Below are 10,378 nucleotides of genomic sequence, written 5' to 3'. Positions count from 1 at the left end.
TTTAAATTTTGAATTTTGAATTTGATTTTTAAAAATTTTTAATTTAATATCGAATTTTAAATTACGATCGTTTTCATTTTAGCTTTCCCTGGATCACGGCCTCGATATGGTCTGTCGAGGTAGTATATTTGATCCTTCGGAACCCAGTATTGGTCAAGTCCAATTTGATTTATCAATTTGGACTTGGGGACCCATGCTTGGACTGATTTACTACTTTGTTTGTTTATTAAGGATAAATAAGATTTATATTTCTTATTACTTTTATATCCTAGCCCAGTTCTATTGTAGACGGCTCTTTGTGTCCCAAGAATTAGATCCAAATTCTTGGAGCCCAGAGAGAACTTTTCTAAAGTAATTTTTAAATCATTTAACTGATTTTTCAGATTTGAATTTTCTTTCTCAAGTTGTTGTACTTGAGTTGAATCTTCAGTTAAAGATTTTGAGTTAGTTACTCCTTTAAGAATGGTTACTTCTTTTAAAAGTGACTTAATTTTCAAATTTGACTTGGCTAATTTGCGAAGTAAATAATTGACTAAATTATTAAGCCTAGGAATACTTACAGCGGAGTCTGGCCCTTCGGAAACGGATGCGGATCCGTGGCTTTGCTCGGAGTCGGCTTCTGACTCGCTCTCGGATTCGCTGATCTGGTCTAGGGCCATCAATGCGAGTAAAATTGTTTGGTCGAGTTCGTCGTCTTCGTCCTCCGAAGAAGATTCGTCCCAGGTTGCCTTTAGTGCCTTCTTTCTTCTTTGCTTTTTGGCCTCCTTTTGGTTGGGGCAGTTGGCCTTGATATGCCCTTTCTGGTTGCACCCGTAACATGTGACTTCGAACTTTACCTTTGAGTTTTGTTGGGCCTCCCTGGATTGGACTGCCTTCTTTAGATCTTTCTTGTTGAAACCCTTCTTCTTCTTGTAGAGCTTCTTTACAAGATTCACAAGTTCGCTGGTCAGTTCATCTTCTGAGTCAGGTTCATCTTCTGATTCCGATTCAATTTTTCGTCGTCCTCTTGATTCCCGTGTTCGATTCGTTCCTGCAACCAAAGCAATCCCTTTCTCGGATGGCTGTGCATTAGTTTGTTCATGGAGTTCGAATTCACTAAATAATTCGTCTAATTTCAAGGAGGACAAATCCTTAGAGACTTTATAGGCATCTACCATTGATGCCCATAGTGTACTCCTAGGGAATGAGTTAAGGGCATACCTTATTATATCTCTGTTTTCTACCTTCTGCCCGATTCCATGTAGAGAATTCAGGATATCTTGAATTCGGGTGTGCAAAGAGCTTGCCGTCTCACCTTCCTGCATTTTCAAATTGTATAGTTTATTTAGTAACAAATCATGCTTACTTTACCTTGGTTTCCGAGGAGCCCTCGTGTAGTTCGATCAGTTTCTCCCATAGTTCCTTTGCGGAGAAGAATGGACCGACTCTGTTGAGCTCTTCTTTGGTAAGACCGCACTGGATTGTGCAGGTGGCTTTGGCGTCGGCTTCCACCTTTTTGATAAATGCTGGCTCCCAGTTCTCACAGGATGTAGGCTTACCGTCTGTACCAGTTGGTAGTTGCAGTCCTGTTTTGACGATCATCCAGGTGTCGAACTGGATCTTTAGATAAATTTCCATTCGCCCCTTCCAATATCCGAAGTCTTCTCCGGAAAATAATGGGGGACGAACGGTGCTAAATCCTTCTTGTTGGGCCATTTAAATCTAAAAAAAAACAGAAACAACAAGATCTATTCCAAGACTAAGTCTTGGATTAGTAGTGCGGGAGGAAGGAAAAAAAAATAACAGGCTCAAGTGGTATTGACCAGCTTTGAGCAGAAAATCGATTCGTAAAAAGAAATTAGAATATAGCTATGAGGCTAAATTCTAATCGACTCCGAACAAAACCACGAAAAAATTGTCTTGAATAGTGGTTGCACTGATTCAAGACGACCCCGCTCTGATACCAATTGTTGGATCGAGAAGCGCTAGAGGGGGGGGGGGGTGAATAGCGCTCGTGGCTATTTCGTTCGATTATCGGAAAACTATCGGAGTTAAAACGTGCAGCGGAATAAGCGAAAATAAAATAAAGAGACAACACAAAGAGACAAGTCGATTTTACTTCGTTCGGAGCCTAAGTCAACTCCTACTCGAAGGCCCGCGATCCTTGATCGCTTCTGGTGGGCAACAACTATAAGCTCGTTAAAAGATTACAATTATGAGTACAAATAAAAGCTATCAAAAATTATACCGACAACAAGAAATGCTAATTCTGAAGCTTCGGGTCGTCGGGCACTTGTAGTAGCACTTCGAAGCGTCTTTTGGAGCAGCGTGTTGATGAAAGATCACTTAGAATTCGTTGTTCTTTGAAGCTGCACCTCAACCCTCCTTTTATATGCAGTTCCGGGCGCCTGGATCCCTTCCGGGCGCCTAGAGTGTGACGTGGCCAACCAACCAGGATGCTCCACGTGGGAGTCGCCAGGAATTTGGTCCCGGGCGCTCGGACGGCGCCACGACCTCGGCGCTCAGATCCATCCGGCGCCGGACGACCTCTTCAGCGGGTTCCTCACCGCAAACAAAGGTTAGTCCGAGCAAAATACCTGCAAGACAATGTTAGAATCGATAAAACACGAAGTAATAATTGGATCTTTGTCAAGTCTGACTTTGGATTTCGGTAGGAAGCCCTAGGTCGGACGCCCTCTGTTCCCTCTGCGGGAGCGTCCTCACCTACTCCACTCGGAGATTTACATGCGATCGATCCTCCAGATCGACTGGACTTTTGCTCAGCACTCGATGCTTCCGGACTTTCTGCTGGACATCCGCTTCCCCGGCTAGTCCAGTCTTTCACCTGGTTCGCGACACCAGGACTTTTCACCTAGGGTTACCACCCCCTAGGATTTTTGCCTGAAGCCATCAACCTGCCAAGACTTTACGCATAGGGTTACCACCCCCTATGACCTAGGGTTACCCCCCCTAGGGTTTTCCCTTTGCCTAACCGCAGCTAGGACTTTCCTGAAATCCTCAAGTAAACTTGTTAGACTAAAAAACATCTTAACTTTGAATTCTTTGCCGTTATCAAAATACGAGTTCGATCGTCGGATGCTTCCCGCACCAACATATCTGGTGTCAAAACGTATTTATACCCTATTTCTAAGAAGGTATTTCTCCGTGCCAGTTGGCACGGAACAGTGTACAACTTTTCTTTTCAACTATATGGAAGGGGTCTTTTAAAATTGATCTTATTTAATTTTTTTTATCAGGCCCCTGTTAGAATGTTTGGAGTTTATATTAGGGGGAGATAAAATCAAGCTTTATGAAACGATACGATACCAGACCCACGTTGGGCCTGATATGCACTCATATGAGGCCCACGTTGGACCTGATATTCAAGCATATGAGGTCCAACAGAGGCTGATTATATTTTATTTTTCCCCCAGCACCTATAGAGCTTTAAATAAGGATTTGCCAGTAGATTTGGAGTCCTTGCAACTCCAAAATATCACTCGAACTGAAATGGGTCTAATCAGAGGTGTCTAGGTCCATCAGTGAGTTTTGACCAAAATCCACTGATGGCCCTCCCCTACTTGGATTTACCTGAAATTACGTTCCCTGTGAAGGTCTGACTGGGGAGAAGGTATATCTAGTGTCAAAAAGTATTTATACCCCCTGTCTAAGAAGGTATAGCTCTGTGTCAGTTGGCACGGAACAGTGCACAACTTTTCTTTTCAACCCTATGGAACGGGACTTTTAAAATTGATGTTATTTATTTTTTTTATTAGGACACTGTTAGAATGTTTGAAGTTTATATTAGGGGGAGATAGAATCAAGCTTTATGAAACGATACGATACCAGGCCCACATTGGGCTTGATATGCACTCATATCAGGCCCACGTTGGGCCTGATATTCAAGCATATCAGGTCCAACGGAGGCTGATTATATTTTATTTTTTTCCAGCACCTATAGAGCTTTAAATAAGGATTTGCCAGTAGATTTGGAGTCCTTGCAACTCCAGATTACCACTCGAATTGAAATGGGTCCAATGAGAGGTGTCTAGGTCCATCAGTGAGTTTTGACCAAACCCACAGATGGCCCTTCCCTACTTGGATTTACCTGAAATCACGTTCCCTGTGAAGGTCTGACTGGGGAGAAGGTATATCTGGTGTCAAAACGTATTTATAGCCTATTTTTAAGAAGGTATTTCTCTGTGCCAGTTGGCACGGAATAGTGCATAGCTTTTCTTTTCAACCCTATGGAAGGAGACTTTTAAAATTGATTTTATTTTATTTTTTTGATCAGGCCCCTTTTAAAATATTTGGAGTTTATATTAGGGAGAGATAGAAACAAGCTTTATGAAACGATATGATACCAGGCCCACGTTGGGCATGATATGCACTCATATCAGGCCCACGTTGGGACTGATATTCAAGCATATCAGGCCCAACAAAGGCTGATAATATTTTATTTTTTCCCAGCACCTATAGAGCTTTAAATAAGAATTTTTCAACAGATTTGGAGTCCTTGCAACTCCAGATTACCACTCAAACTGAAATGGGTCCAATCAGAGGTGTCTAGGTCCATCAGTGGGTTTTGACCAAAACCCACTGATGACCCTCCCCTACTTGGATTTACCTAAAATCACGTTCCCTGTGACTGAGGATAAGGTATATCTGGCGTTAAAATGTATTTACACCCCATTTCTAAGAAGGTATTGCTCCGTGCTAGTTGGCACGGAACAGTGCACAACTTTTCTTTTCAACCCTACGGAAGGGGACTGATCCTGTCTGAATCGCCGAACCAAAGGACGCTGGGCACGTGTCGCTCTCCTAGTCGATGGCGTAGGCCTCCAAAGTTTCGGCGAACCTGCACAGAAGTCGGGCCGAGAAGGGGTTCCCGGCGGCGACCCTCCGACGCTCAAGTCAGGCGAAGCTCAAATAGAGAGAAAGGGGCTCCTAAACTAGTCGTGTGAGTACCTCCGGCGAAGTAAGAGGGCCTTTATATAGGGCAGCGAAGAAGTGGGTGTACACCTACCGAGGTGTACACGTGTCCATGGCCCATACCCCCGTAAGGGCTTGTCAGTGAGCTTCCCTGACCCATACTGCTACAATCCAAGCATGTCCTCGATGGGACAGCGAAATCTCCTGTCATAAGATTTAGAGCATGGCTTGCGCGTGAAACATACCTGCTGTCAGAAAAAGACGTCCCTTGACCTTTTCCCCTTTGCTCCAGATTTGTTGTCCGGTCGGCCAGCTCCTTCAACATCCGGCCGGACGTATGCGGTGATTTACTTGAGGAGATTCTCCATCACGTGCTTTGTGGAGACCATTAGCAGTATGTTACCTTGTGGCCTTGGCCGAGCGTGCAGTCCGCTCGTCCCTGCGATCTTTTCCCCTGAGCGCCAGAACCCTGACTTCCTACAGGGCGCCTTTAACCATCAGCCCGACACCGACCAGACGGCCGTCCGGTCGGGCCCAGCCCTCTACGGACGTTGACTCCACCGAACGGCCGGTCGGCCGTTCGGACCTCCCATCTCCGGACGGGCATCCTTCCACTTTGACTCCCACGTGGCGTTGACCTCACCGAACGGGGTCCCCTGTTCTTACCACCGGATCACTTGCCTCCCCTTCAAGTCTAGTCGAAGGAGGCGAATTGTCTGACTGACTGTACTGCGAATCTAGCCGGGCAGCTCCTCCGTGCTAGTATCCTTCGATCGGCCTACCGCAGAGATGACCTTGAACAAATCAACAATGGCATTCATCGGATCTCCTCGGGTTTTGCGCCAATCTTCGACATTAAGGTTGAGCATGCTTTCATTAAATACTCCGAATGGTAGAATGCCACGTGGCGCAATGCCATCAGCCTACGGCGGCGGCGGCATGGTGTTTGGATGCGATCGAAGCGATTCGAAATGGACGGCAAGATGCACGCTTTGATTCCCGTGACCTGGATCCAACGGTGGAAGCCGGCCGACCTCCGCCCTATAAAGCCTTCATTTCCTTCTCTCCCTCATTTGCTTCCGTGATCTCGACCACTGCCTCCAGTGCTTGGGAGCTACGACGATCCTGTTTTTGCTCTCCGACGCTCTCCGGCGCCTTTTTTGCGATCCCTTTCCTCGCAGTAAGATTTTATATCTTTCCTTCCTCATTTCCGGTGTTTCCTCCGCATTTTTTCCTCAGTTTCGATCCTTGAAACCTCCTCCCGCTTGCTGTCATTTTTCTCCTGCCTTTTCGCCTTTTGATTCCTTCCGATCGGCCCATGGCTAGCTCTTCAAATCCCGAAGACCAGTCGCTCGGCCCATGGTACACCACCATGCAGTCCCGCTTCGAACAGCGGGACTTTGATATTTTGACAGACAATTTTGAAATCCCAGAGGGTTTCGAAATTCGTTTAGCCGGTCCTTCCGCTCGGCCTCATAGGCCACCGCGCGGAGCTTTCTGTGTCTTCCGAGACCAGTTTACCGCCGGTCTTCGCTTCCCAGTACATCCTTTCATCATAGATGTTTGCAATTTTTTTGGTGTGCCGCTCGGCAGTCTAGTACCCAATACCTTTCGTCTCCTTTGCGGTGTTGTCGTTTTGTTTAAGATTCACAACATCCCCCTCCGACCAGAGGTCTTCTTTTATTTCTATTACCCTAAGCAAGCCGAGCCGGGCACTTTCATGTTCCAAGCTCGACCCGGCTTGGTCTTTTTCAACAAACTCCCTTCTTCCAATAAGCATTGGAAGGATTATTTTTTCTACATCCGTATGCCCGATCAGGCCACCTTCCCGACAAGGTGGCAAGTCAGCTTGCCCCCTACTCCCGAGCTGAAGAAGTTCAAGACCCAACCGGACTACCTCCACACTGCAAACATACTAGCCGGTCTGCGACTCGACATCAATAAGCTCCTTCATGAAGGAGTGATGTATATCTTCGGTCTGAGTCCTATACGGACTCCTCTTCCGGCCAGCTTCGGTAAGAACTTTACTTGGACATTTGCTTTGATCGCTAACTTATTTCCTTTCTTTCTTTTGCAGCGGATATCGTCATGGATTCAATGATGGCCGGCGTTTTGAAGAGAAAGGCGGCCGCTCTGGAAGCCGCGGCGGCCAGAGAAATGGAAGCTTTGGGTATCCATCCGGTCGGATCCCACGAAGGGGAGAGCGGGACTTAGGCTGAGTCGGCCGCTCAGGCCTCTCAACAAAATGTGGCCAGCGGAGCCACCCCTCCCCAAGAACGAACTGCACCCGAGGAAGGTTCCGCTCGGGAGGAGGAGCAGCCTCTACAAAAGAGGCGCCGAGTGGAGACTCCTCTGCGCTCGGCCACATCAACAGTTCAACTGTCCGAGCGAGCAACCGCCGCCGCTCGAGGCAAGGCGCCAGAGGTCGAAGCCATTTCGTCCGACCGGACTCCTGAATGGGACGAGCCGGAAGCCCCCATTGAGGCTATTCCAGTCAGCACCCGCCCACCCGCTCGGCACTCGGTCAAGCGCTCATCTATCCATTCGCAGTTTTCTGCGCCGGCTTCTGATCCCGGTCGGACAATCCCTGGTCACGGCCGCATAGTACGGGTCACCCTTCATCTCCCGACTGAAGAATTGCTGCCAGAAGCCGACCGGCCAACCGCGCCCGAGCATACCATCACATTGAAAGGGCCCCTGGCCGAGATGTGGGCCGACGCTCGGGCGCGCATTGCAATGATCCCCCTCCGGAACTTGGCCAATAGCCATATGCAGGAGTCCACGGGGGTAAGTTTTCTTTTATTAAGCTTCACTTGCATTTTTCCGCTCGGCCTTTGACAATTTCGCCTTTTTGCATCAGCGATGGGTGGAAGAGATAGCCGTCTCCAACCGCCTGGCTATGGTGGACGAGGAGCTGAGGCAACTGAAGGCGGCAGGCGGTCCGTCCGGCTCTCAGGGCCCGTCTTACTCCGAGCTGCAAAGGAGCTGAAGAAAGCTCAAGATCTGTTGGCGGTCGAGCAAAAGAAAACGGCCGATCAGGCCCACGCCCTGGCCGAGTCCGAGCGACAAGTCAAGTCGCTCGACACAAAATTAACCCTGGCCACCACCCGAAAGAATACGACCATCTCCGATTTGGAGAAAAAGAACGTGGAGGCTCGGGGCCTGGAGCTTAAGGTAAAAGAGCTGATGGAGCAGCTCGACAGAGAGAAGGTGGGCCGCTCGGCCGACGCGGCAAAGCTTCAGAGTCTGAATGAGGCCCTCACTGGCTCCCAGGCGGCCTTCAAAGAATATCAAGATGCCAAGCCGAGTCGAGTTGCTGCCTTAAGACAGGGCTACATCCGCTCGCTTGAATTCTCGGAGAAAATCTGCGAGCGGATGTACACAGCCTTCGACTTGGCTATGACCGCGACCACCAACTATCTGAAGTCCAAGGGTCTTCTTCCAGAGCCCACTACCATTCCGGCCGGCGATCAAGTGGCGCTCCTGGAAAGCATTCCCAAGACCCTTTACGATTACATAGAGTAACTTTTGTAATTCGGCCACTCGGCTAGATATGATTCCTTTTGTACTTAGGCTGCCTGGCCTAAAGTTTTAATTTGAATGCAGTGTTTTCCTTTTGCACGCTGTCCTTTTAAGTTAGCATGTGTGTCGTCCACTCGCCTATTATCACTCTTCTGGCATTCGAAAGGGAGTGTAGCGAAGTACTTGGAGTTACCTTTCCGCTTGGCTATTTATTTCGATTGCGTAACCTTTCGCTTAGGTAGCTGAGATCGCTCACTAGAAGCCGACAAGTACCTTTGTGCTCTGAGCCGAGTAGGACGTGGAGTCGGTTTTATCGATATTGAAGGCGAGTTTCCGGAGGAATTGCATCCTTCTTATTGGCCTCACCCACACGACGATCTTCCACTCGGGCGTTTATAGACGTCGGCTCGTCTCTTGATATTTAACGTCGGAGCTCGACGGCCTTCCGCTCGGAGGGTTTATAGATGCCGGCTCGTCTCTCGATATTTAACGTCGGAGCTCGACGTTCTTCCGCGCGGAGGGTTTATAGACGCCGGCTCGTCTCTCGATATTTAACGTCGGAGCTCGGCGGTCTTCCGCTCGGAGGTTTATAGACGCCGGCTCGTCTCTCGATATTTAACGTCGGAGCTCGACGGTCTTCCGCTCGGAGGGTTTATAGACGCCGGCTCGTCTCTCGATATTTAACGTCGGAGCTCGACGGTCTTCCGCGCGGAGGGTTTATAGACGCCGGCTCGTCTCTCGATATTTAACGTCGGAGCTCGACGGTCTTCCGCGCGGAGGGTTTATAGACGCCGGCTCGTCTCTCGATATTTAACGTCGGAGCTCGACGGTCTTCCGCTCGGAGGGTTTATAGACGCCGGCTCGTCTCTCGATATTTAACGTCGGAGCTCGACGGTCTTCCGCTCGGAGGGTTTATAGACGCCGGCTCGTCTCTCGATATTTAACGTCGGAGCTCGACGGTCTTCCGCTCGGAGGGTTTATAGACGCCGGCTCGTCTCTCGATATTTAACGTCGGAGCTCGACGGTCTTCCGCGCGGAGGGTTTATAGACGCCGGCTCGTCTCTCGATATTTAACGTCGGAGCTCGACGGCCTTTACGGCTAACTTTGATTATATACGCCCTGCCGAGGGGCGAGGGGTCTTCGTTATCGAGCGTGCGGCTCGTACATTTATATGCCCTGGCCGAACGGCACGGGTTCTTCACGCAGTAAACCGTTCGGCGGAGAATGCTCAATGTGTTTTCATCTTTTTGCTTCCTGCATTACAAGTACATAGGCGACTAGCACATACACAAAAATGAATTACATTCGTGCACCTTTCATCCAGCTCGATAAGGCTGGAGATGATTTGCACTCCACGGTCGATCCAGCTGCCGCCCGGCTTCATCCTCCAAATAATATGCGTCTGAGCGGAGCTTTTCAATAACCTTGAAGGGGCCCGCCCACGGTGCCTCCAATTTGCCGACGTCGCCGACCGGCTTGACTTTCTTCCAAACAAGATCGCCGACCTGGAATGATCTGGGGATTACGCTGCGATTGTAATTTTGCGTCATCCGTTGCCGGTACGCCATCAGCCGGACGGACGCCTTGGCTCTTTCCTCTTCGACCAGATCCAGCTCTGTGTTCCTCCGCTCGGCGTTGCCCTCATCATAGCTTTGGATCCTAGCGGATTCGACTCCGACTTCAACAGGAATGACCGCTTCGCCGCCATACACCAAGTGGAAAGGCGTGACGCCCGTCCCTTCCTTTGGAGCCGTTCGGATGGCCCATAAGATGCCCGACACTTCATCTGGCCAACTTCCTCCCAAATGGTCGAGCCGAGCGCGCAAAATACGAAGAATTTCCCGATTGGCCACTTCGGCTTGACCGTTGCTTTGGGGATAAGCCACGGACGTGAAGTGTTGCTCGATGCCGTAGCTTTTGCACCAATCCTCTAGCATCTTCCCT

The sequence above is a fragment of the Zingiber officinale genome, chromosome 5B, assembly GCF_018446385.1.
Source record: "Zingiber officinale cultivar Zhangliang chromosome 5B, Zo_v1.1, whole genome shotgun sequence".
NCBI lineage: Eukaryota > Viridiplantae > Streptophyta > Magnoliopsida > Zingiberales > Zingiberaceae > Zingiber > Zingiber officinale.
Note: the sequence above shows the minus strand (reverse complement) of the source record.